Source organism: Pelodiscus sinensis, chromosome 1 (assembly GCF_052426305.1).
Source record: "Pelodiscus sinensis isolate ZL-2025 chromosome 1, ASM5242630v1, whole genome shotgun sequence".
Lineage (NCBI taxonomy): Eukaryota > Metazoa > Chordata > Testudines > Trionychidae > Pelodiscus > Pelodiscus sinensis.
In genome coordinates, this window is record NC_143052.1 from 238,527,848 (window position 1) to 238,554,410 (window position 26,563).

Genomic DNA, 26,563 nt, shown 5'->3' on the forward strand with positions numbered 1-26,563 from the left:
CCCCATTAATATGTGCACAACAGTTCTGCATAAGGGTTGGGCACCAGGAAGTAATTCAGCAGAAACACCTGTGTTCCCCTTTTATGTGTTGTAGGAGTGAGCTTTGTAGCAGCCCTGACGAATCTGGTGCAGAGGGAAATGTTAACAATTGAGACAGGGAAGGGAGTAGGAACCTATGCACAGAGAGCACAGACAGCAAGGTAGCATTCTGCATGTGTGAGCGTGAGGGGAAGATTCCATTCCATAACCTATGCATAGTTCGCAGGCGTTCCCTATTTATCTTTGCTTTATGTTAGAAGGTGTATATTTAATTAATTGTGTATTGGAATAATAACGTTCATATAGAGTGGCATTCAGCCATGGTAAAGAGGGCCAACACAAGATCTGCACAGTACTTCAGCCCAAAATAGGTGCTCTGTAGAGGTACTGGAGGCAGAGCAACTTCCCAGGAATGTCTTGGTGCTACCGTTTTGTTATGAAAACTGAACTCCATGCTGAACCCATGTGGAACTATGCCAGTTTACTCCAACGGAGGATCTGGCCTAGGATCCTGTACCTAGGTTATAAGAGATCTCTAGCTATACAAACATGTCAAAGTTTTCATTACTTCATACTTATTAGTCATCACCATTATATTGGAGTATTTGACCATCAATTCTGAGTAGGGTCGCCAGATGGTTTCAACAGAAATACCGGACACACTTGATATTACATCACAATCTACATTACATCTTATTTAGAAAATACTGGACATTTATATTTGCTCATTTATATTTTCTCAATTTGTTTCCCGAACAGACAGCTCAAATACTGGACTGTCCGGTTCAAAACCGGACACCTGGCAACCCTAATTCTGAGCAAATCTTGTTTTTGATGAATAAGATAAATTGGATTTGGCCCTTGAGACATGTTGCTTTCTAGATAAATCTAGATATTAATTGAAACACAAGTCAAACTGTTACTGTTACACATCTCCTCTAAGAACTTTCTTTCCTCAAATTTCCACTCATGGTTCCTGGTTCTATTTGATATCAAAATTATTTTGTTTCTCTGAATTCAGTAAAATGCATACAGACTAGTCATCTGAATTTTATTGATCATTTACACTTTAAGTGGTAGCACTGAATCATTCACAGTAGAAGGTGAAATATCAAAAAGACTAGCAAAGTAAATTGGTTCATGTATAAATGCTTTTTCTTCTAAGTTTGTCCTAGCGTGAAAATCTCCCTGGAACATTTCCCTTTATTGGACATGCAAAATGAACAATCTAATCAGTAAGGAGGAACTCTCACAAGTGGCAAATGAATGGGAGTTTTATTAAAATCATTTATTATATCTGAGCACAGGTATTTGAATACATTGTTATCTGAAAAAAATGAATGCTAGCAAGAGCAGCTTAGCAAAAATAGGAAGAAATACATAAGCTGTCGTGTAAAAAGTTAAATCTTTAAAGATAGGATACTACCCAAGTTATTCAAAAACTGTCTGAACAAGCAATGGCCTGCAGGTCAGAACAAGCCATGGATTTCAGATCTCTGGGTCAATGAAATGATTGAATTGAAGAAAGCTGTGGACATATTGAGTGCTTCCTTTCTGTCTACTATTACTGTCAGCTCTGTCCTACTGATTCATTTGAAGGGAAGGAGCTAGCTAGAGAAATTGAATTCCTCTCACCCCTCATAAACTTTGTTTTCTGACTGTAAGGCTACGTCTACACTGGCCCCTTTTCCGGAAGGGGCATGTAAATTTCACTAGTCGTCGTAGGGAAATCCGCGGGGGATTTAAATATCCCCCGCGGCATTTAAATAAAAATGTCCGCCGCTTTTTTCCAGCTTTTAAAAAAGCCAGAAAAGAGCGTCTAGACTGGCCCCGATCCTCCGGAAAAAGTGCCCTTTTCCGGAGGCTCTTATTCCTACTTCAAATCCTACCCCCGCGGATTTCCCTACGACGACTGCTGAAATTTACATGCCCCTTCTGGAAAAGGGGCCAGTGTAGACGTAGCCTAAATGTGTAAGACTTTGCTGCCAGGAATTTTCCTCTTCTCTGCAACTAATTTAAAGTATCAAAATGCTAATTGCCTAAGGCTGTGGATTTCAGATATTTACATCCCCACAAGATGCCCTCTTCCCTAGTGTCATGGCTCCTTCCGCACTCTGGCACGATAAATGCAGGGGTGGGGACCAGCAAAAGTACCCCAAAAACCTTATCTACTAGACTTTGGTATAAAACTTCCCCCCAAAGTCTTAACAACCTAGATTTTTGGGGATAAGATCCCACTGCCACCACCCAAGTATTGATAAAGAAATCAGGGGAAAGATCACTTGGGAAATCTCACTCCTAAAGTACAAACCAGGACACAAAAATTAACCAATGCCATGTTAAGAAAAGAAAAAGGAAACATTTATTATCAGTACAATATTCCTGTTGCAAGCATAATGACTAGATGGAAAAGTAACAAAGTAATATAGTCCTGGGGGGAACCCCACCGGGGGCCAGGAGCTTAGTTACAAAAGAGAGCAAAAAGCATTTTAAATGCACAGACATCAGATCCTATTTCCCAAACCATAAAACAATAAAACCTAACGGATCTATCTAAACTTTACCTTACTTACAGAAGAGTGAAGAGTCTATTCTTGAAGGGAGACATTCTGTCTATCCCCCGCAGTAGATGGAGAGAAAATGCCCCCGGACAAAGGAGAGAAAAACCAAAAATTCCTTTGTCCCAGTTTGAAATTCCTAGCTACATTCCTATTAGTTGAATCCACCTGACTTAGATAAGGTTAACCCCTTAGTTATCAGGCTGCTTGCTAACCCTCATGATCATGACACCCAGTTTAGCAATCTGAAAAACCACTGGTGCTGTTTGTTTGTTTTTCTAAATGCAGTTACCAATTTTAGATTGAAGTAAATAAAAGTAAGATCCAAAATAGTAATGTAGGCTATTTTTTGCCTTCACAAATCACTACTTCCTGCTTTCTCTGATCCACATTTTAGTATTCACCAATACTTTTCTGAATGCAGGCAGTTGTCCAAATAATGACCTACAGGCCTAGACTGTGGCTCTCACACAAGCCTGAGTGAGGATTTGTTTATAGTAGAGTTGGAAGTATTTTTAACTTGTCAACTGTTGTCCCAGGACTTGCTCTTGGGTAAACAGCAAACATTCAGGTTAGCACTTTCAGCAATGGTGGGCAACGTGTGGCCCGCCCATAGGCCACATGTGCCTCATCAAGGTAAGCCACTGGTGGGCGGTGAGATAGTTTGTTTACATTATATATCCATAGACATGTCTCTTTTTCCCCCCTCCTCAACTCCCAGTGGCAATAGTTTGCTGTTCCCAGCTACAAGAAGCTGTGGGAAGCAGCAGGACACAGGGAGATGCATTTCCTGCAGCACCCATTGGCCAGGAATGGCAAACTGCAGTCCCCAGGTGTTGCAGGTGGCCATGTCCGTGGCTGTTCAATGTAAACAAACTGCCTCATGGCCTACTAGTGGCTCATGCTTACAGAATGCTGGTTGCCTGCCACTGACTTATAGGCATGTGAGTTGATGTTTGGCAATCAATTAACTTGAGTTTAAAAAAAGATCCTTGGGAGGGCACATAAAGCAGTTTGCAGTTTGGTCCATAGATACATATTTCTGCAAATAGTAGCAGTTATCAAATGTGAATAATTTCTTTGAACATATTCTGAAATCTGTTTTGTTCTCGTCCATTAAAGTTTTTATAACATCTGCAACACCATATTTGAGTGCTCTGGAGCTTGCTCTTTCATTATTCAACTAACACCAGTAAAAGGCGTAAGTAGGAAATGTCTTTGAAATTACAGCTGAAAGATGCACATGAACCTGTTGTAGACATAATCTTAAATTACAATTGAAAAGACATACGGAAATGTTGTAGATATAAATCTTTCTCTTGAAATCAAAATGTAAGGTTAAAAAGGGTCCTGACAAGAATTAATTCAACTACCTTTTCCTCTCCTTGTTCTGGCACTAGCCATAATAACATTTCCATTATGTGCTGCTTCGGGTATATTGCTATCAAAGCACACAGAAATTTTCCATTGAGTGGAAAATTGGCAAGGCTTTCTTGTTTACAATTGCAAGGGTAACAATTTTGATAAAGTGCTCTTCTATAATTATACTTCTATTTGCTGAACTGGGAGAAATGCACCTATTCTTCAGTTAACCTGGCCAGTACACCTGTGTGTAAATTTTATCCTTAAAACAAATGCTGACTTTGTTTGCCATAAGCATCTCCATTCTGATAGGGCTGTCGCACAGTTTATCGACTTACTGGCATCACCAAATGAAACAAGAAGGGCTCTCGCTGCAAGCTCAGTTCAAGGCTTTTCACTTCATGCTCTCAGCAGGTTCAACTCTGGTGGGCTAGTGAGCTACATTAACTTTATTTCTATCCAACATGTTAGAGGCAGAATGTGAAACTGTGGGATGGAGAGAAAGCAGGCAATTGTTCTATTCTCAAAGTTCCCACAGGAGTCTTTTCTTGCACCATGTTGTATTTATTCTCTTCATCAATAGCCTCTGAAAGGATTGTATGAATTTTGATTCTGGAGAGTAAATAGACACTGTTCTTTTGTTATTGATGATCATGTGATAACTGTGGTAAAGATTCACAGAGAAATTTAGTACAACAGTGGTTAAAAAAGTAACCTTTAAATACAGATGAGAAGCAAATTTACTGTTTAGAAGCACCTAAAACACCCCAAAATAATAAAGGATAGCTATGGGAATATTTTGCACTGCTATAGTGCTTCCCATCTAAGGAGTTTACAAACACAAAGTCTCACAATATCCTTAGGAAGTTGATATAATAATATGCATTTTCCAAGTAGCTAAACTGAGGCATAAAAATTAAGGCTCATATTTTCAGACATGCCCACTGATTCTGGGTAACTCAATTTTTGGATGCCCAAGATGAGATATTTTGGATTTTCAACCCAGGGGATTAAAAAAATCTTAAAACATGTCTCCAATGCCATCAGATTTAAATAACAAATATTGAGTTACTTTTATTAGCTTTCTGTTATTGGAAGGTGTCAGATTCATACTTTTGAACTTTTCTCCACAGCCATAAGAGCTAGAAATTTGTTTTCCATAACAAAAGCTGAAATTGTTGGGTAATAGCCTGATTCTAGCTGTTGGGGATTTAAAAAACCACGCGTGTGTGGAGTATTACAAGATACAATAAAATTGAGAGAGTTGCCAACACTGAACACCTGCAATTTCAACTGAAGTCACTGAGTGCTGTGACTGCCCAGTTCTTTTGAAAATCAGGCCAAAAGTATCCCAGGTTAGTTATCCAAGATTAGCTGATTAGTGTTCGACGTCACATGGAGCAAATCCGTGAAATAAAACCAGATCACACCTCTGGTTGCCATGTGACTCCAAAGGTGCATGTACACTGCACCCGAAGCTTGAAATAAGCTATGCAATTTGAGCTACACAAATTGTGCAGCTTATTTCAAGTCAATTTTGAAATAAATCACTATTCCAAAACATCCCTTACTCCTCGTGGAATGAGGCTTACAGGGATGTTGGAATAGCGAGCCCATTATATTTCAAAATAACTGGCACGCTCAAAAGATGTGGAAAAGCTGTAACCTGAAATAGCGCTGCAGTGTAGGCGTAGCCTCAATGTACAGCATCATGCTGGTCACTTGCCACTTATGAATACTTCTCCCAGGAGTATTTCTGTGGATGAGGTGCCATGGACTGCAGTACTGGGAAAAGAAAAGGGAGAATACAAACACTTCCACCATCATTTTTCCCCCCTCTGCTTTCCATGCTAACATGTCCTCATGGTGTGATACCTCTTCCCTCTGCTGTAGAAAGCTCAGCAGCTGTCAAGGGAAGCGGTTTCAGTTTGAACCTAGATCCAGAAAGGGACTTGCCCTTTGCACTTAGGCATCTAGGAAATCACAGGAACATAGATCTACAAAGCCCATATTTGGCAGCTGGTCTCCCCTTATAATGCATGGGAAAAGACAGATGCTTTAGAATGGGTTACATGAAAGGTGGCAAACTGCGTAAGCTAGTTAATGGGAAATGTCAACAGGTAGGGTCTGTCTAAGCCCCACCCCTCTCAGGGCATGTCTACACTAGGAAATAATTCGGAAATAAGTAAAATCGAAGTAACTCCTGAAATAACAAAATCGAAATAGCTCATCCACACTATGGGGGAAGCATTGAAATAGTTCAGAATTATTTTGAAATAGCACATCCACACTGATTGGAGCCTGCCTCAGACTTAGAGCCCCCCAGAAGCACTCTAGGGAGGGCACTACGAGGATGAACACATGCTTTCAGGGGTTCCTCTCTCTGACTGCGCCTCATCCACCACTGCTCCACTGCTTCCTGTCTTGTGGGACACCAAACAGATGCAGTGTACTCTGGTTGCCCTTGCGGATATCACAGCATTGATATCATGGAGCTGGAGCTACTGTAAAGCAGTGCCAACCTCATAGGCCTTGTGCTGTGCTTCATGGCAGTTCATCCAAACTGCCAACATTCTGCTACAGCAGGATGACCACCAACCCAACCGGAGGGCCCCTTCACCCATGTCCTGGCACTCCTGCTGCTTCAAATGCTCCTAAGGCTCCTGGACACTGTCAAACACCACTTCTTGTGGAGGAAGACCAGTTCTGACTGGTGGGATTGCATAGTCTTGCAGCAATGAGGCAACCAGCAGTAGCTCCAGAACTTCCACATGCACAAGGCCACCTTCTTTGATCTCTGCAAGTGGCTCACCCCTGCCCTCAGGCAACAGGACACTCGACTGCGACCCCCCCTCACCACACAGAAGCACGTAGCCATTGCCCTGTGAAAGCTGGCCATGCTGGATAGCTATTGCTCCATGGGGAACCAGTCAGTATGGGGAAACCCACAGTTGGGGCCTTGCTTCTGCAGGTAGTCAAAGCCATCAACAACATGTTGCTATGGAGGGTCATCACTCTGGGCAATGTCAACACCATCGTGGAGGGCTTTGGCTTTCCCAGCTATAGGGGGAAGAGGGGGACACTGATGGCACTCACATCCTCATCCCAGTTCCTGACCACCATGCCTCAGACTATATAAACAGGAAGTACTTCTCAATGGTGCTGCAGGCCCTGGTGAACCACAAGGGCCACTTCACAGACATTAAGGTCGGGTGGTCAAGAATGGCGCACGATGCCCACTTCTGGAATTCATGCCTGTTCCATAAGATGCATGCCAGCATTTGCCCCCTCTCCAAACAGTACCATCAGGGACATGGACATGCCCATGTACATCCTGGGCGGCACAGTGTACTTCTTGCTACCCTGAATTATGAAGCCCTACATGGGAAGCCTGGACCCCGCCAAGGAGAAATTTAACATCAGGCTCATCAGGTGCTACATGGTGGTAGTGTGCATGTGGCTGCTTAAAGGCAAGATTCATGAGTCTCCTTACCTCATTGGACCTCAGCGAGTGCAACATCCCCTTCGTGGTGCCAGCCTGCTGTGTACTTCACAATCTATGCAAAAGCAAGGGGGAGATTTTCCTGCTCTCTCTGTGTGTGTGTGTGTGGGGGGGGAGACAGCACCATAGCTAGATACTTTTGTGTCCACTCTCCTTAGTTGAGCACGTCATGCTCTTTACTTTTACAGCTTATTTTTACTTATTGCATCTTAGCACCCCTGATTATGATGCACCTGGAGCAATTTTGGCATTTGGAAAACCATATATTTCAAATAAGGAATTTGCAGAACTATGTGGAACATTGAATGGAATTGTATATCTCCTCTTCGTTTGCAGTATGGGACTGAATCAGGTATAAGCCTCTACTCTCGACTTACACTGGTGTGTGATAAGAATCATTAACGTAAAACCTATAAATTCAACAAATCCACTCAACATCTTTAAAAAGCAAATAGCAGTTAACATTTCTGTTGAGAGCTGGAGTTTTGCAACTGAATCAAAACTAATTTGACTACTAAGAGTCATTAAATAATAATCGATTACGCATACAAAATATCTTCCATCTGAGGACCTCAGTGCTTTACAACCATAAATGTGCCCCATGACAGTCTTATAAAGGATTACAACCATATAACAAGAGAGGAACACTAAGCTATAAAAAGCTTTAATGGCCTCATGGTGGTGAATTGGTCTCAGGGTAGTGAATTGACCTCCTGTGTACGGGCCTCCTTATATTTGATCCAAATAATTTTTTACTTTAATTTTCTATTATACATAGTAGTTTAGCAATATGAATTAGAATTGGTAGTCATAGGGCAATATTGTTTCTTTTTTTCTTTCAGTTAGTGAAGGCTGATTAGCAACCCAGTGACAAAGCTAGGAAAAATCCCAGCGTTCTGATTCCAGGGTCTCTTCTTCAACCACTAGAATGGTGTGGGTAGCGGAACTATGCTGATATTAAATATGCTGTAACGTTTGCTGTAGTACAGCCACTCTATTTGCATCAGCTCTTTTGAAACAGATCAGTGTAAAACTCTAAAAATCAATTCTGTACAAGCTGACTGTTTTAATCAACTCTTCTGTGATTAAAAAATTAGTTATATTAATTTACTTAAAATAATAAATTGATAGACTCTACTATCAGTTTCACTTAAAAGCTATCAACTTTTAAAATAAAAAATCTTATTTTATCTTAATTTCATTTATTGACTTACATTAAATATTTTCATATTTTTACACAGTAGACTGATTCCTAGCAACAGGCTTTACAATCTGTCTTTTCAATAACACTTATCAGGCAGGAATTTCTGGGAGTGGTGGTGCTTTTTTTTTTTTTTTTTTTTTGTAAAAGTGGACTGCATTTTTTTTTAAAAATATTAAGGTGTTCAAAATACTCATGCAATGAGGGTGCATGAGAGGCTAATGAAAAAATTGAGTGGAAACAGTGATTGGTAAAATGATTTTGTTATACTAAAATGTATATAGTAATAAAGGTTTTATAGAAATTAACCTTCTGTGATCTTGCTGTAATATCATAAGTGAAAAACAATATTCCAAAATATCCCAGTCTTCATCTTCAGTGTTTTTCAGGTAAGACTATATATGAGCTAGTAGTAGTAAAATAGATTTTAGGTAACAGCAAACTTTTCTTCATGACAAGAAGTTCACAGCAGTGTGTAAGACATGTTCACAGTTAATTAAGGAGCGTTTGAAGCTCCTGTCTTCTAGGGAACCTCAGGACAAAGATATCCACCACCCATTGGAGGGGCTGGTGGCTGTCCCACTCCTGCCATGGCAGCCCAGCCCTGCCCACTACCTCATTCCTAGGGGAGGGGGAAATGAAGCCCAGCCTTCCCCTGGCTGGCCAGAGCATGGTGGGAGGGAAGGCTCAGGCAACGCACTGCCCCAGCCCAGCCCAGCCAGAATTGGCCTCATTGTGGACCATAGAATGGGAGTACATTCGCCCCCTCCCTACCCCGTGGTGTATGGCCCTGCTTATATTCGATACAAAGAATTCTTGTTACTTTAATTTTGTATTATACATAGTAGTTTTGCAATTTGAATTAAAATTGGTGGAGTTATAGGGCAATATTATTTCTTTAGACTATTTTTTTCTTTCAGTTAATTCCCCTGTTACTTAGAGCTGCAATTAATTCCATAGTGGTGACTATGGTAATTTTGGAGTGAAAACAAAATACCATAATGTAGAGAGGAAACACTAGTGTTTAACTACACAGGTGCTCTATCTTGTATGTCTAAACAACCTAGACTCTATCTTAACAGTCTGCCTTTCCCCTTCCTCCCTTGAGGACATTTTCCCATTCTTGTGGCCTTTGATAGGAAAAATCAGGTAGAATGTGACCTAAATTCTGCCAGCAAGCTTTTTTTTTTTGGTATTTAAGGGCTGCATCTACAACTCTAAGGGGCTGCTTTTCTGAGTAGTAAGTCTGGAGGTGCTCCTGGTGCTCTTGCTGGAAAGCACAGTGGTCATCTCAGCTCTTCAGCTGCTTAGAGGTGTATGCATAGCATCAAAAGCATAGATCTAATTGCAGGAGGGTGATCATATCTGCATGCTAGAAGTGTCACCAACTTCCATCTTTTTACCTGATATACACACATCACAGAGCGGGGGCTGCTGTAGCTGATAAAATGTTTGGTTGATCATTTTGCTGTGAGACTTGTATATAAATAAAAATAGAAAATGAAACAATTTCACACTACTATGGCTATTTGGGTAATGTTGATCACCAATTTGGCTCCTGAACCACTGAGCTCTTTGTATCATTGAATTAACCAAAAGGATCCTAATGTGTTTGGCAGAAAGGTGCTATGTAAGTGTAAGATCATATAATATTATTATATCAGTCTGAGTCATGTCATTTAGCAACAGTATCTTGAATTCCAAAACAATGGAAAAGATTAGTTATGCACTCTGAACAAGTTTCAAATGGCATACTGTGCTGGACTGTCACCTGCAGATAAAGGAATGAGTCAAGAGCCTTGACATTTCTAAAACCCAAGAATATTTGGTCACAGAAACACACTGAATATTTGCACCTGTCTGAAAAAGATAGTGATATAAATTATCATAATAAAATATCATCAGCTGATGGATTTAATTTACAGAATTATAGTATCTTTGGTTAATTGAATATAAGAAATTGGAAATATTTCTATCTCTACATCACTTTCCATAGAGACAATGTTTTTTTGTAAATGTCACTGAAGATACAACAGTGAAGCAGCAAGTGAAAAAAGCAGCTGTGTTACTGTCAGGCTGAATTAGAATCATTGTGCAAGTATACTTAAGTGACTCAGCAGTAACTAATTGAGTATTACAAATATGTTCTAGCCGTGTAGTGCCCACTTAGTTTCCTTTAGTTTTAGTGGGTGTTAAGCATATTTAGTAAGAATTGTACCGTTGGAACGAGGTGTACCGGTAGTTGGGAATAGGAAGCCTAATCCGAACTACCTAGTTCATGCCGTGTGTAGACGCGGGCACGGAGTCCGAACTAGCGGACATTTAAAAATGGCGGCGCCCGGCAATATGCAAATAAAGCCCGGGAAATTCAAATCCCGGGCTTCATTTGCAACTCCGGTTGCCTACATTAACCACCCTAGTTCGAACTAGAGTGATAGTGTAGACATACCCTCCCTCTCCCTCTCTGGTCAATGAAATTATACTACAAAAGTTTAAAGAAAGATTAATATATAACAGTTGGCATATATAAAAGACAGTTCTGAAGGATGGGAATACAGTAATGAATTGTTTAAGAAGTTGCCCTTATTTGAAATCCATGTGCTAGTTTATTATCAGTGAAGCCAATAGACTAAAAACTAGACAGAATGGAAACAGAATATTTTTGTTGTCCATCTGTGAATTGGTACAAGAGTAATTTTAAAACTGCACATAAAGTTGGGATCTAGTAAAATTATTTCTTCTGGTATGACATACCAAAACCTCCTATTGGCATATAGGGAGCATGTACGATGTCATTTTCCAGTTAGAATAGTTCAAATGACTCAAAGGTAAAATAAGCAATTAAGTGGTAGAGCTTAGAAAAGATCCTGTCATCTGAGACAAGTCTTATCAAATATAAAAAATTAATATGTCTTAAATCTTAAAATATAATTGTTTACATGTCAGTGACCACATCTAGGTTGTTTTCTGCAAGAAAACTAGCACAGAACAATAATGATCAATCAGTAACATTATCTATGAAATAGAAAACAGCTATACTCACAAAAGAGGACCAGGAGGGAGAAAAGAGAAGTGAAAGGAAAAAAGAGAATATGAAGATTTTTTTTTTTAAATAATTGTATTGTGCAACTCAAATTTTAAGATGGGTTTACTGTTTTTATGTAGTCCAAGAAGGTTGTGAATTGTGCAACATCTAGATTTCTTCTTAAAAGACAGTCTGTTTGCAAATAGCTGTATCCAGTAATTTATTCTTTTAACAAAATTGAAGATAGAGTTTTTTAATACTGAGTAAGTTTCTTCTGTTCTTACTGTACAATTATAACCAGATGCTAAGTCACATTTATACATTTTTTTTGCTTATATTATTTCACTAGAAGATTTTTATCTGGCATTGCTTAAGTCTTTTTATTTTTTTTCACTTAAATCATTGTTCTGGGGTGGGGCTGGGGATGAGGGATTCTGTATGAGAGGACAACCCCAACCTGCTCTCACCACAGCAGCTTGCGGGTAGGTGAGAAGGGCCTTTCCATGCCCGCTGTAACGGGCACAGCTGGGGGAGGGGTGCATGTCCCCCAGCTGGGGCACAGAAGACACACACACAGACAATGAAATGTAGATAGCAGTCCCTTTTTCCACCCCTGCTGGCCCAATGGGGTTATAGCTGTCTCAGTTACCATCTCTAGCCCCTTGCTGCCTCCTGTGGTCATTCTACAGTGTAACTCCCACCTATCATTTTATGAGAAAATTGAATTCCAGGCACATCCCAGTGTCTTGGCACAATCAAACCCTTACCTTGCTTTAAGATATGATAAAAGGAAGCTGCATACCAAATTTGGTGTTCCTAGCTCTTACCATTTATGGGGAGTTCTTGAACAAAAAGACAGATGTCCATTTCTAAAATATATAGTAAGATGATTGCACCATACTTAAAAATGTGAAAAGAATGTTTCCATTTTTACATACAATAATATGTGTTCACTATCATAAGTATTAGTTTTATTTTTAAGCAAGATTTCTCAAACTTTTTGAGCTGTTGATCACCCTCCACATTGAATTCTATTTTAATCAATGAGCAGGCAAAATTTTAAACCATAGCTATTTCAGAAATAAAAGCTATTTATAACGCTTCAGAAAATAAATTTCAATTTTCAAGAAGATGAAACACTTTAAGTACAATTAAACAAAGTGGTTTAGCCTGTATTGCTAATGAAACATGGACCATTGAATTTGAAACCATTTCAGTAGATAGGCAATTGAAATTTTTCTTTGTTATATCATCACCATCAGAAGAGGAACTTGATTTATAAAGATATTAGGATGAAATGGGATGAGAATTTTCAAACTTCTGCAACTGCAGCTCAGTATGGCTCTTCAGAGGCAGCCAAAGAAAATCAGTTTACATTTGTGGATTAAACAAACTAAATTTTACATTTTTACTCATCCCACACCCATTCTATGACCCTTTTCTGGGTCATAATGCACAGTTTGGAAAACCTACTTTAAAGAATCACTTTCAAAACCTTAAACAAGTCTTTTGCATTAAGACAATGTATTCATTTCAGTCCCTCCTTAAAACACTTTTCTTCTTCAGATCTTATGAACATTAATTCACCAAAATTACATGTGCCTTTTAAAATCGTAATTTTAAATAAAGATATCTAAACAATTTTGAACCATCATTTGGTGTACTGTATATCTGAACTATATAGTTTATTTAATTTACAGTTTAAATTCCTTAATGCAGGTATGATATTCCTCTGTACAAAACCTAACACACTGCAGCAATCGGAAATAATAATGTGAAGAATTGGTTTAGTTGGGAAGGGTCAAAACTGAATTTATAATAGGCAGCTTATAAACTTGAACTACAGCAGAAATTTTCTCTCTCCCCATAATTATACCTGCAGTCTATTTTTTACGGATAAAACTGAAGCGCTTACACAACTGATCCCATTGTAATAGTAAGGGTGTGCAGGATCAGTTCCTATGAAGGAATGCTGTCCCAGGTCATCGTGGGTCTAAAAGGGTAACTACTCATTATTCTGTTTCATTTCCTGGAACCTTAAGCATTGTCTCAGGCTAGGGAGCTGATACTTAGAAAGGTAGGCTGCTGGGTTAATCAAATTCCAACATGAGGGCGGAGAATCCAGTTAGGTAAGAAAAGGGTCCTTTGACTTCTTCCTGGTTTGTGTAGATAGACACATGGTTGAAAATAACAAGGAGTCAAATATCTCTTCCAATTGACTTCTATGGAGTGACAACAGGGAGGAATCAGGCCTAATGTATTCAGAAAGTTAAAAAATAGAAATGGTTAGGATAAAGGAAGAAATTAACACCTGTAAAATGGAATTATAAACATATTTAGAAATAATTATAAGAGATTTATTTTAAACACGAAAAAGATTTAGTTTAGTGAAGCAGAAAAATCCCAGGAAAAGTAATAATTTTGAAAAAAAAATTGATCTGTTTCAGAAGTTTCTATATGGTGGATAAATATTCAGTTCCCTGTCCTTTTCTCCCCTCCCCTCCTCCCCCCCAATTAGTGAAGAATCTGTGCAGATTTTTCATGGTGCCATGAATTTAGTTTGGAGCTGCCTGTGACAGATTTATGTATTGTCTCAAGAGCCAGGAAAAATGAACTGGCAAGAGACAGATTGAGCCAGTCTTGTTAAGTGCAAGTTCTATTTGCTCATAGCAAAATGTAAATTTAGTTAATATTGTGTACCAGAGGCAGCTGAGCTCAGGCTTCAGTTCCCTCTCCTGGGGTGGTGTAAGTTTTGTTGTCAGAAGATGGGGTATGTGCAATGAAGTTTGAGAAACTAAGTTTGAGAGCCCATGACTTACAAAACAAGAAGGTCTGCCCCCCTACAGAAACATTTCCAAGATCAGATCCCAAATCATAACTTTGTGAAACAAATCTTGTAGGCTGAAATTTTCCATGGTTTTTCTTTTGTCCAAAGATGAGTATCAGAGGGGTAGCCTGAATCTGCATAAACAATGAGGAGTTTGGCACCTTATAGACTAACAGATTTATTGGAGCATAATCTTTGTGAGCAAAGACCCACTTTGTCAGATGCATGTAGTGGAAATTCCAGAGACAGGTATAAATATACAGGCACATGAAAAGAAGGGAGAACCAATCAAGAGGAAGGCCAGAGATAACGAGGTTAATTCAGTCATGGAGGATGTGGCCCACTTCTAGCAGATGATGTGGAGGTGTGAAAATCAAGAGAGGAGAAACTGCCTTTGCAGTTGGCTAGTGGCCATTCACAGTCATTGTTTAATGCTAAATTGATAGTGTCAAATTTGCAAATGAATTGAAGCTCTGCAGTTTCTCTTTGAAGTCTGTTTTTGAAAGTTGTTCTTGTTGCTGCAGGATGGCTACTTTTAAATCTGCTACTGTGTGTCCAGGGAGACTGAAGTGTTCTCCTACAGGTTTTTGTAGGTTACCATTCCTGACATCTGGTTGGTGTCCATTTATTCTTTTACATATGGCAGAGGGGCATTGCTGGCACATAATAGCATATATTACATTGGTAGATATGCAGGTGAATGAGCCCGTGATGGTGTGGCTGATGTGGTTAGGTCCTGTGATGGTGTAGATATGTGGGCAGAGTTGATACCGAGATTTGTTGCAGGCGAAACAAAGATGGTGATTTTTAAAATTTTATTTTTAGTTCGTTGAAAATTCCTTTTATGGGGTGTGATGCATTTTTCATGGCTCTGAATTTGGTTGGGTCCCACCCATAATTCAGACATGTTTATTTCATAAGATTAGAACTCTGGGATCTCAGCTTCCAATCATAGTGTGACCATTATTGATGAATGTTACCAACTTTCATGATTTTGCCACGAGTTTCATAATTATTTTTCTTAAAGCCCCAGCTCCTACAGTCAAGTGGATAAGTGATGATTTTAGCCTTCATTCTTAAAGAAAAAGTAGGTTTCTAGCCTTTGTGGCTGTGGAGAAAGCTTCAAAACATGAGAGTCTCAAAAGCAGAAGGTAAATAAAAACACCAAATCTGTGTTTTTACTTTATCTCATTATTTCTGAACATTTGAGATTGGCAATACTATGAGCGCTGCCACGCCCTTATGTACTTATGGTGCACACGTTGCCAGATAAGGCCAAAAAAATCTTGCGTACTAGGAGCTAGGTATAATTTGAAAAGGTAAAAGAAAGATGCAGTTCCTTAACTTCCCTTCCGTCTCTTGCTGGCCCACCTCTAACACTGGAATTTGTCCATCTCCCTTCTATCCCTCAATGCTGAGCTGTACAAGAGAAAAAAGGAGCTGAATTAACTGTGTATGTGCAACCAGAGCAATGATACCCTGGAATCTGAGTGCTATTTAATGGGGAGAAGGCACATACATTTCAACATCCCAAGCTCCAAATATTGTGGGATTCCTGGAATCACTTCAGTTTCAGAATTCTTTAATTCTGATTCAAATAATTTTCAGTAGTGAAAGTGAGGAAAGACCAAATCTGTGTACAACATACATAACTTTAGGACAAAAACGAGTGAGGATCATTCAAAATGAGGGGATGAGGCAGGGGAGAGAGGGGGGAAGAACACAACAGTATCAGTCCCTCTTACCTAGCCCAGAAACCCCCACCTAGCAACATCAGTGGCCTAACTCACAGCACCCAGAATTATCAGCCCCCATCCACCTGCCTACCTGCCCTACAAGATTCCACCAGCAGCTCCAACGTCCTACCCGGTTAGCACTTATCCCCACAAAATAGCTCCCTGTTATTCCTGCGTAATGATTTCCTAGTATTTTGAAAATTGGGACCCCAAAAGGTTGAAAACCACTGTTTCAGGCCATGCTGCCTCTTATATAACAAGGAGTTCAGTTCTGCCCCCTTTGATATCAGTAAGGAAACACCCAGGCTGTGTCTACACTGGCATGATTTTGTGCAAATACTTTTAACGGAAAAGTTTTTCCGTTAAAAGTATTTGCGGAAGAGAGCATCTATACTGGCATGTGCCTTTGCGCAAAAGATTTGCTTTTGCGCAAAAGCATCCGTGCCAGTGTAGATGCTCTCTTGCGTAAGAAAGCTCCGATGGCCATTTTAGCCATCGGGCTTTCTTGTGCAAGAAATTGATGTTACCTGTCTACACTGGCCTCTTGTGCAAGAGGACTTATTCCTGAGCTGGAGCATCAAGAGTATTTGAGCAAGAAGCACTGATTTCATACAGTAGAACATCAGTGTTCTTGAGCAAATACTCACGGCCAGTGTAGACAGGCGGCAAGAATTTGCACAAAAGTCAAAATCTTGCCAATGTAGACACAGCCCCATTGACTTCTTTTAATGGAGAACTTGCTGATAGTAATTAACTTTTAAAAATGATGATTTGAGCATAGGCAGTAGAAATGTTCATGATATACACACATTTAAGATTTGACCTAAATTTTAAATTATCTTAAGTATTTATAAAACATAGACCAACAACAGTTAGTTTTTCCACATTTAAAAGTTTATAATATTGTTTAAAAACATTGTCCAAATATATCTGAAACCCTAACACTGCTTTGCTAAGAACATTAAAGTGAAAATTACTCTAAAGCAGAAAGAAACTAATAGTGCTAGTGATGTGTGCAAAGGCATTTATTTCATTACAAGATGTATAATTAAGCATCAAACAATTAAGAACTAAATCCTGGCAATGCCTTTACCTAAGTTGAACGTCACTGACTTCAATGGGGCTGAGCAAGAGCCTGTCACTGAACCTACAATCAGCACATGCATTGACAAAGTGGTTACTTGACTAATTTAAGATGTATCTGGCATGAGGATTTCTACTTGGCACACTTTACTGAGGTAGAGATGCAATCATAACAGGACAGATGTGTGTCAATTACACTGGTATGTTTTTTGTGGAGATATCCGTGATTTCAGAAGTATTTGGGTTTTGCACGTTTTGTTTTTGGAAGGCAGAAGAGGAGAACCTAGGAAAAGTAAACTGAAAAATCTGTTAACAAAATATAAAAGTTAAATGTTTACAATAGCAAAACAGCCAGGGAATGCAAAATGTATGGTTCTCATGGGAAGTGGCAATGCTGATTTTCTCATACTACATATGAAAAGTATTACTTTACTGTAGCATCCCAACATAATCCAAAATAATAGATATGTATTAGGGACATAAAGATTATGATGACTAAACTTAAGCATTTCCTACTGTTGTGCTCTTAAAGTCACAACTGTGTTATGGCAGTAACGATGGCGTTTTGCCTTTAACTTCTTGCACAGAGGCACGGCTCCCCTTACCTTTCTACGAGGAAGCTCTCTGAGCTGGTATATTCCCTCCACTCCAGCTTTCAGGAGGCAGAGCTTCTGCAAGTGACCTCACCGCACTGACCAATCCGCTCGATTAGACGCTTGTGATGCTATTCCTGAAAGTTCCCTTCCCTAGGGTGGCACTTCGGGGAATAACATTGAATGCTTTCTATTTTTAGAGGGCAGGCGAAGCGCTTTGTCCCCAGCCCCGCCAGCTAACCCCAAGTCAGCGGGCCGAGAATGAGGGGGAAACATTTGCAGTTCAGCGGGAGAAATGGCTGAGCCCCTTCCGAGCGTCTCCCTGACAAAGAGGATGCGTTAGGCAGAGTCCCTTGCCAAGGACGCCTTAGGCACACATCACGCTGCAAACTCTGTAGCGCAGCTCGACTCAAAAGGAGAGCGCGGGTGGGTGGAGGGGCGGCTTTGTGCGGCTCCATCTTTTCTCTCGTGCACACCGGCTCTCCCACTTGCTCCAGGTCCGTGGCACTCAGTTTACAGACTAGAGCGAGCTGCGGGGGGCTCCCCTCAAGCCGGCACACGCAGCGCGGGCTCGGCGAGCTTGCCCCCCCCACCCCCACGCCTGGGGCAGCGCTCGCCCGGCGCTCAGGTGTGCGGGGCCCGATCCTGGCCGTCCTGCCGCTGGAGCGGCTTCGCTTTTAGGCGCGGGCCCGGACCCACTTCCCCCTCCCCGAACTTTGCGGGCCGGGGAGGGAGCCGCCCCTCTGCGGAGCGAGCCCGGCTCCCGGCCGGAGCAAGGGAGGGGGGGGGGGAGTCCGGGGGCCCGCCCCTCCGGGCCGAGGCAGGAAGGGAAGGGAAGGGGAGGGGTGTGTGTGGCGGGGGGAGGGGCCGTCGCTGCCGCCGCCGCCGCCGGGCTGAGCAGAGGCAGGAGCGCCGGGGCCTTGGGCACGTCCGGCCGGCCCGCGGGAGGAGGGAGGAAGAGGAAGGGGGGGGGGACGCGGCCCCTCACGAGGACGCAGCAGCCAGAATCCGCCGGGGAGGGGGCAGCGCGCGCGCCAACCGCCGCCGAGACAAAGAGCGGAGCCCGCCTGGGAGCCCCCCCCTCAGCCGCCGCCGCCGCCGCTGCCATTGCTGCTCCGCTCCCGCCCCTCGGCCGGAGCGCGCCGGGCCCCCGCCCCGCCACGAGCCAGCGCCGCCCGGCCCGAGGTGAGAGCGGGGCCGGGATCCGCCGCAAACTTGTGGCGGCCGCTGCCGGGGAGTTGGGCGGCCCCGGGGGGCGCTGCCGGGCCTAGCGCTTCCCCCCCCCCCCGCCGCGTACCGGGCCTGCAGCCCCGGGGTGAGTGGGGCGGGGGGGGGCCGAGCGCGGGGCCCGCAGGAGGCGGCGGGGCGGGGGCTTGGCTGCCACGTTCGGGCGCCGGGGCCGCGGGGAGGCCGGGGCTGCGAAGGAGCCGCACGAGCTTCCTTGTCCTGGCCCGAGTGTTGCTGACAGCGGGCGCTGCTGGGTAGCACGGTCCGTGCGGGGCAGAGCCGGGCGGCGGCGGCGTCTCTAGCCCGGCTCTGGGATTCCGCCGGGCTGACGCCGGAGGCGAGCTGCTTCTAACGTGGCTTAAATTAAGTGCCGCTCAGGTTTCCCTGTGTAGCGCGGAGCCCGACTGCCAAAAGGGCAGAAAGCAGTGCTCAGCTAGGACGTACATGATAATCCTGTCAATAAAGTAACCCAGGAGATCTTTTGTATGAGTGTAATAGTCAGTTTGCTCAGCCAAAACTGATTATTTGCATTTATATTTTTAATGACTTAATCATCGGCAAATTACTAGGAATGTGGGCTAGCCTAGGTCAAGTAGCACCAAGTCCTTAATTCATCTTAAATATTAAAGTTTATATTTTAATGGAAAGTTGATATTCTGTAAAGTTTTCAGAAGAGTTTAATATGGCTTTTGAAATGTGACGGGTATTAATATACAAAAAAATGGCATCTTTAATGTGTTTACTAGGTATGGAACTTAGGTTTTGTACATAGTTTTTATACATGTTTACAACATGTTCAGAGAATATTAGACCCTTTGCAACTGCTTAATAAGTCAAACCCAGCACCTGACACAGTTAAAACAAAAAAGCCAACACAGGCTTCAAATGCTAAAACATAGGAATATTCTGATGTTTGCATTTGCATATAGAACTAAAACGGTGTTTTGTAGTAACTGTGTTACCTGAAATGCTATTAAAATCAGTATGTTGTAGTAGGCTGATACTTCACATTGATGATGGTAGCCCCACTAATCCTCAGTAATATTAACTAAAATAACACAATACTTAAGGCTGTACCATATATATAGTTTTGTTCTTTGAGCAGTTGACAGGCACTGGAGGAATGACAAATAGTACATAATTTAAATATTTGACTCTAGATTAATAAAATACAAACCTACAGATAGACTTCTGTGAGACTTTGGCACTGTGGTTCATTGACATAGATCCTGTTGCAGGGTTATGGAATAGGTTAAAATTGCAACTTCGATTAATTTTCTGAGCCCATGTAATGTAATTTGTATGTATTGCACTGTAAAAAGCTGTATATATTGAGATTAAATTGTGAACTAAATACTGAATTTCACTTAAAATTGTTCTGTGGTGGTATAAAATTTGAGCCCCCTCTGCATTTTTTGTTTAATTTTGCTCTTTGTGTATCTGGATTCCATTTCTGTTCCCGCCTTCTTATTTGGGCTGGAGTGGTGTCTCTGAAGGACATACTATTGCTGTAGCAGCTTTACGTACATTAGAAAATCAGGCCTCTACAGAACCGGGGTGTTGTAACACCATATGGGCAGGTCAGCTCTGCCACAGTTGGCTTTTGTTCTCCAGAATTTTGTCCAGTATCTTAAAATGGAGGAAAAATCTAAGTTTTTAAGTGCGTACCAGATGGGAGATTCTTAAAAAGGATCCCTTTTAAGGATCTCTTTCCCCAGCCATAGAGCTTTTCAGCGCCTGGTATGACAAAGCACTGACTCAGATGATTTAACTAGGGTCAGTTCTGCTTTGAGCAGGGGATTGGGCTAGATGACCTCCTGAGGTCTCTTCCCAGAGGAAATCAGAATCATAGATTAGGGTTGGAAGTGTCATTACCCTAGTGTCATTACCCTGCTGTCTGCTGCAACTGATCTTAAGCAACCTTAGGCTGTCATCACTGTTTAGGCAGTACGATGCCAATACTCTTATATTTCGATTATAGACATAACTAACTACAAAATAAGATTTAGGTAACTTAGTGATTTTAGTGCTTCTGAAAGATCTTTTTAGAATTCTGAAAACTGAAATCTGTCTGACCTAAGCAGTTGTATTTCGTTTTGTTATCCCATCAGTATGTCTGAACGATAGGGTATTTCAGTCTTCATAACCATTCCTTGTTTATTTTGCTGAGACTTTTAACAAGGAGGTCAGTTGTGCCGAACATGTTTGTGAGTAGGAGTTGAGATTGGAGACACTCTTGCCTACCAACATCAATACTAAAATTTGCAAATAATTCTGTCCATGACAGTGAACAGTCTTCAGATGGTAAACATTTGGACACTGCATCTTTCTGCTGTATTTGGATCATTTACCTAGGGGTGAAAAGCATATTCCAGTTTCTTGAGCTATGTAATGAGCTTCCAAATCTTCTTCCCCTTGCTGTCCTGCAAAAGAAACACAACAATTATAATTAGTCATCTACCTTCAGCATGGTTCCTTATATTGACCTCTGAGTAGTAGGTGTCTGATAAATTAGAAACTCTAGCATCTCGCAGGCTGTTGTAACATAGGGAACTTACTATCTATTTCTATTTTTTCCCCCTTGAAAGTCTCCTGGTAGCTATGTGTAATTGAGTGAGGAAAGGTCCACATCACTTTACACTTTTGCCAGCACCTCCTGGCTGCTGCAAGGGGAGAGATTAGGACAAAGAGGTCTGCCATTCTCTACTTTGCTATAATTTTGTCTTACTGCAGTCTCTTTCTCCTTTGATAACTGTTGTGTATTCCTTTGCCGATTCTAAGGCTTTCCTCAGCATCAGCCTAACATTTGAGATTCCAGGAGCTTCATTTTTGGCTACAATTCTGAAAAGCAGTAGTGAAGCTGACCAGAGTCGTCTTTTTCTTAACACCGCTGCTGCTTGGTGGAGTTATTCACGGTTCTGCTGACTGACAAGTTACAAGCTGCAGCAGTATCAGAGCTGCCTACAGACTCATGGAGACAATACTGTATTACTTTACATTTAGCTTAGGCTAAATCTACATTGCCTCTTTCTTGCATTCAACTTTCTGGCTCATGGGTGTGAAAAAATACCTCCCCTTCTCCCCCGCTAAGCACAGCAAATTACAGCGCTGTGAAGCGCCAGTCTAAAACCAGGCTACAGTGCTGGGAGCTGTGCTTTTAGCTACAGATAGTTTACTAAGAGTGCTCTGGGAGAGCTCTTTCCCAGTGTTTTTGCCATGACCACCCTGCCGTGTTAAAGCGCTGCTATGGCTGCGCTTAAATTCTCAAACGTCGACACAGCCTCAGGGTTGAAAGGCCATCTTTAACATAATCATGAGATATAGTAATTTTTGTTTCTGAAATAAAACTTAAAATTCTGGGAAAACTTTCCACTTAACCTGATGAATGGATATTTTGAGGCATGGCTATAATCATTATTTTTATTGGCAGAACTTGTCAAAAGATTTTCAAAAACTTAAAAAAGAGTTTTTCAGCATCTTAAAAATTAATAAAACGTGTAGATGGTATCGTGAGCTTTCATGGGCACAACCCACTTCTTCAAATGAATGGAGTTATTAAAGGTCCAGTTTCTAATAAATAAATCAGGGATGGGGAGGGGGAAGGCAAAGAAGGAAAAAAGGGGAAAAGAAATAGTCAGTTGAAGTGTCCATTCTACATTAAGCTGATAGAGAAGGTGCAAAAAGATTTGGAGTTATTTCCCAGTGGCTTGCTATAAATTTAGTTTCTCTAATGTATTAGTTTGAGTTCAAAATGAATTTAGGAGTGGTGAAAGATGCTGCATAAGCCTCATTGGATACAGTGCTCTGTCAAAATAGCTCAGCCTTGTTTTGGAGGGATAACCTCTGGGGACGGGTGAAGTTACTGTGGAGGAGAGCTGGTTTTTCACTTAAAGGGAAATACATAAAGTACATTTTTTTATCATATTTAAAAACGAGAAGTCCTGTGGCACCATAAAGATTAACAGATTATTTGGGCATAAGTATCTGACAAAGTGTTTTTGACCCATGAAAGTTTATGCCCAAATAAATCTTGTTAGTCTTTATGGAGTCATCCTGTGGCACCTTAGTTTTTACAGATTCAGACTAAAAGGGCTATCCCTCTGAAATAGGGATCAAAAAGTGTTGTTTTTGTAAACATGTAACCGCTGAAAATATCAGCGGATACACATTCTCATGTGGAGGTAGAGGCAGGAGCTGGCTAAAAGCTGGCTCTCCGCAAGCACCGGCTCCTGCCTGCCCTCTGCCACCCTCCGTTACTGCCTCTGTATCAGAGGCAGCAGCATGGGGGGGGGGGGGGGTAGGTGGATCTGCGGGAGCCAGCTTTTAAGCCAGTTCCCCTTAGCACCGGCTCCTACCTGCCCCACCCCCACTGCTGCCTCTGATACAGAGGCTGCAGGCCAGGGTGTATGTATGTGTGTTTTGAATGTGCTTGTAACCATGTACACGAGTACACATTCACATCCCTGCTCTGAGGCTTATACAGGCAGTTCCTGAGTTATGCGGATCCGACTTATGTTGGATGTATTAGGGCCCGTCTCCCTGGTCTCCAGCAGACCAGGGAGAGGAAGCAAAGCGGCGGAGCATGCGGGCAGCGGACAGCCCAGACGCGTCTGGGCTGTCCGCTGCCCGCGTGCTCCGCCGCTTTGCTCTGCTTTGCTCCCCGTCTCCCTGGTCTGCAGACCAGGGGGACGGGGAGCAAAGCAGAGCAAAGCCGCGGAGCCCGAGGGCAGCAGGACAGCCACGGCGCGTCTGGGCTGTCCCGCTGCCCCCGTGCTCCGCGGCTTTGCTCCGGACGCCTGTGGTACAGCAGCTGGGGTGCTGCCGGGTTGGTCCCGTAGCGCCGCTCCGGGCGCTACTGGACCAACCCGGCAGCACCCCAGCTGCTCTGCCCCAGGCGTCCTGATTCAGCCACCGCTGGTCAGTTTCAGCAGCGGCTGAATCAGGACGCCTGGGGCAGAGCAGCTTGGGTGCTGCTGGGTTGGTCCAGTAGCGGCTGAATCTGGACGCCAGTTCCGACTTACATACAGATTCAACTTAAGAACAAACCTACAGTCCCTATCTTGTACGTAACCCGGGGACTGCCTGTATATATAAATGCCACAATGTGTTCTGTTTCCACAAGGTAAACACTTGTAAGTTAAGTACGGAGGTAACTCTATCTAAATTAGGACAGAAAATATCAATGGAAAACTCAGGTGAAGTTGGTAATTTAGTTGGAAGCATAAGTGCTCACCTGCATGGAAAGCCAGGGCATCACCACAGCACACCAACCTGCTATTCTGTAATGTGCCCATGTTGGCATTGTTGTAGCATAGTGAAAGTTCTGGAGTTCATCCTGGCTTGTAACTACAGTTAGCCAAGTCACAGTCTAGGATTTTTGATTAGCTAACTAACTATGCTTTCAGTGCAGGATGTTGTTGCATGGCAGGTTGATGTGCCACAGATTCACATCCTGGCTTGCGGTGTAGTAGGGATGTGAATAGGTAACCCTCTTTCCTCTCTCCCCACTCCCTCCAGCTGCTGTTCTCAGCCCCGCGTGGGCTGGCAGACAGCAGTCCAGTGTGGGTTCAGAAGCAGCAGGGCTGGAGCAGCCCTTGTTCATGGTGAGGGGACTGCTCCAGCCTGCCTCATTTAATCCGTTAACTGTTGTTAACTGGTTAAACTTGGCATTTAACTGGTTAACTAATTCAATGGGATTTTACGTCCCTACTGCATGCTAACTTGATGTATAGAAAAGCCAGTCAGCTAAACCAGTTTCCCATGCTGGTATTCACAGGATACTGTTATGAGGTACCACCTTCTGGAAGAGATATTGAAGTCCTTATGACTTTTTGCAAGACTGTCGACCCAAATATTCCAAGCCAATTTCCATTTTAGATCATTTAATTTATCTACAGACGTCTTTCTGCAGTTGTAATTAGATGCATTGGACAGTTTTTCCATGAATTATTTTATAGATACAGTCTGTATAGCTAAACTGATGATACGTGGGATGGTACTTGGTCCTGCTGTGTGGGCAGGGGACTGGACTCGATGACCTCTCAAAGCCCCTTCCAGTTCTATGAGATGATATATCTCCATATATTATACTACATTTCTGTTCAATAGTGGGTGAAGCATTTTGTTATGGTGTTTAGCTTTTTTTAAAAATGATTTCAGATTTCTGCTGAAAGAGCTGGATAAATGTATGATACACTATTTTAATTAATATGCATGAAAAGAATTAATTTCTAGTTCATGAAAACTTGAAATGGAATAGAAAGTTGAATTATAAGAATAAATCTATGTAATGTTTCTCTTCTACATAGCAAATTAATTTTTCCATTATTAACAAAACAATGGATTCCAAATTGTGAAACTATGACAAAAATACTTTTTGTGTAGTGAGTTGGTTTAACAGAATGTATAATATTTAGTAGCCTTTATTAAGTGTATAAGCTCAAGTATAAGGAAAAGAATCTTCATTATCAACATTGTTAGTTTAAAACTGTTCTAAATATGCATAGAAACAAGCACAGTGGTTAGTTAGTATTTGGTAAAATTGCGTGCAATCAGCTAATTGAGCAGTCAGTGGAATTTCCTGAATTTGAATAATGAATATGCAAACATGCAAATAAAATGTTCCCCGTCCGCCAAAAGTTTGGTGGTCTGTGATCTAAAACTCCTGGCCCCTAGAGCCCCCCAGTGCCAGCCCTAACCTCCAGAGCTCCCCACACCTCCACTACTCCCCCACGCCAGCCGCTGACCTCAGAGCCTGCTGTACCCAACTCCCCTAGTGCTAGTCCCCCATCCCAAATGCTTCAGTGCCAGCCCTCCACCTCTTAGAACCCCCCACCAAACAACCCAGTTCCAGCCTCCTGTTTTTAGAGCCCCACTGTACTTAACCCCTCAAGTGACAGCTGTGCCCCCAAAGTCCTCTCACTACTAACCCTGCCCTCAGAGCCCCCCAGTGCCAGCTCCCCACCAGAACACCCCAATTCCCCCCGTGTCAGACCCCCTGCCTTTTAGCACCCGCCCTCCTTAGAGCTCCCCAGTACTAGTCCTGCCCTAGAGCCCCCCAGTATTAGCTTCGCCCCCAAACCCTCCCAGTGCCTTCCCTATCCCTCCTTACCTAGCCCTGCGCTGTCTCCCAGCTGCCAGCTGAGCGCTGCTGCCCAGGTTGTGGCTGCTCTAAGGCTGACATGCCAGGCTCCGCACTGCCCTTTTGCCATGCAGCAGACTACTCTTCCATGGCCAGGAGGAGACCCTGCCCCTGCCGGGACTGGTTGGCTGAGAGATGGGGCTGCACCAGGAGAGGAGGTGCTGCGCGGTATATCCCAGCCCTCGCCCCCAAAGCTGCTGCGGCCTGCCAGCCACCGGTCTGTAGCCCAGCGGTTGGGAACCACTGCACTGGCTCACCTAAGTGGGGGT

At 42.5% G+C, this 26,563-nt stretch overlaps 1 protein-coding gene and 1 long non-coding RNA gene across 3 annotated transcripts in view; one reads left to right on the plus strand and one right to left on the minus strand.

Annotated features, from left to right (window-relative positions):
* Positions 1–2,378: 2,378 nt before the first annotated feature.
* Positions 2,379–18,651, minus strand: LOC149525723 (uncharacterized). The gene is made up of 3 exons (XR_016348419.1): positions 17,939–18,651; positions 5,626–5,744; positions 2,379–4,621 (listed from the first exon to the last, which is right to left on the minus strand). It is a non-coding gene; the product is annotated as an uncharacterized LOC149525723 (long non-coding RNA).
* Positions 18,652–18,883: 232 nt separating this feature from the next.
* Positions 18,884–26,563, plus strand: part of NCK2 (NCK adaptor protein 2) — a 129,772-nt gene continuing 122,092 nt past the window's right edge. Inside the window, exon 1 of one of the 2 annotated variants that reach the window (XM_075917651.2) lies at positions 18,884–19,111. The gene's annotated coding sequence lies outside the window, so the exon portion shown is untranslated. Of the gene's footprint in view, positions 19,112–19,167; positions 19,242–26,563 lie in introns of those variants that run through there. The other variant, XM_075917655.2, reaches the window with a different exon arrangement.